This window comes from Chaetura pelagica, unplaced genomic scaffold (assembly GCF_000747805.2).
Source record: "Chaetura pelagica isolate M959 unplaced genomic scaffold, ChaPel_1.0 scaffold142, whole genome shotgun sequence".
NCBI lineage: Eukaryota > Metazoa > Chordata > Aves > Apodiformes > Apodidae > Chaetura > Chaetura pelagica.
This window is the reverse complement of record NW_009952973.1, coordinates 3,308,113-3,309,353: the sequence shown is the minus strand read 5'-3', so window position 1 is coordinate 3,309,353 and position 1,241 is coordinate 3,308,113.

Sequence of the window (1,241 nt, the reverse complement as noted above, 5' to 3'; positions counted from 1 at the left end):
ACTTAAAAATATTAGCATTTGTGTAACAAGCTCTATACTTTGATATTGAAAACAGTGTTCTGGAAGACAGGGAAAAACCATAGTTTAAAAGTATCTCTGAATTTCTACTACTGATTTTGTGACTGATTCGTTTCCATCTAATAATCTGAAGCAAACTCCTGGATCCAAACATAGCCCTGGGAGAAACCCAGACTCCAGATGTGAAGTTATACTGCAGCCACATCTCTGGCTTCAATTAAAGGCAAAGGGGGAACCCTAATTACTGTACCCTGTTTTGGCATGTACCTAAAGGAAGGAACGATTCCCAAATGTTGCTTATAAAATATGTATTTGTCATTTTAAGTATCACGTGTACTTTCATAGGGTAAATATTTTTCCTATGCTGGGACCAAATAACAGGCAGGCATGCTGAGAAGATAGCGTGGGAAAAATATTCTCTTCCTGTGAGTCAAAACCTATCTGTGAAAACACTCCATAGCAAGCCCAGCAGGCAGTCTCATGGCACATTCTCTGCTTCCCCCTCACACGCTCAGGCAGAAAAGCAGTTATCTTTTCTGGCACATCCTTGCACCCCCTCCCCTGGTCCAAAGCCTGGCTTGTACCCCCAAGCTGAGCAACTTGTGAAGGAAACACTACCCCTGAAAACCCCAGCCTCCTCACACCGCAGGAGCTCTTGGTTGACAGCTCATGGGCATTTTTCCAAAACAGAGCTAAAGATACCTCACAAACATTAGAAACAACCTTCTGTGTGTCACCACAACACATTATTTCAGTTGATTTATTTTTTTTTAAGAAGTCCTGATACTGAACTAACACAACTGCTGGTATCTCAAGTGTTTCAGGTACCCAGATGAGGAACTGAAATAGAAGAGGTGCTTCAGTGAGGACAAGCAAACCCAGAATCAATCCAAAGTTTCTGGAAACTATTCTAACACTTTAAATGAGTGTATTTTAAATACAGCATTTAGTCTGAAATTGCAGTCTGTGGAAGTGCAATACTTTCATGAAAATCATAAGAGGAGAACTAAGGAAAAAAAATCTGTCTTCAGAACTCTTTGTTTTCAAGAATCAAATCTTGTCCCGAGGACATGCCGACGTCATGACAGTTAGCAGGAGTTAAATGTAAATATTGAAGTCTTGCCTGTTGCCAATATAATGTACATTAGAATTCTCAAGAGACTATCTTAGCTTCTAGAATATGAAGTAACTGACAGTTATTGTGCTTACTGATTGTATTCAAA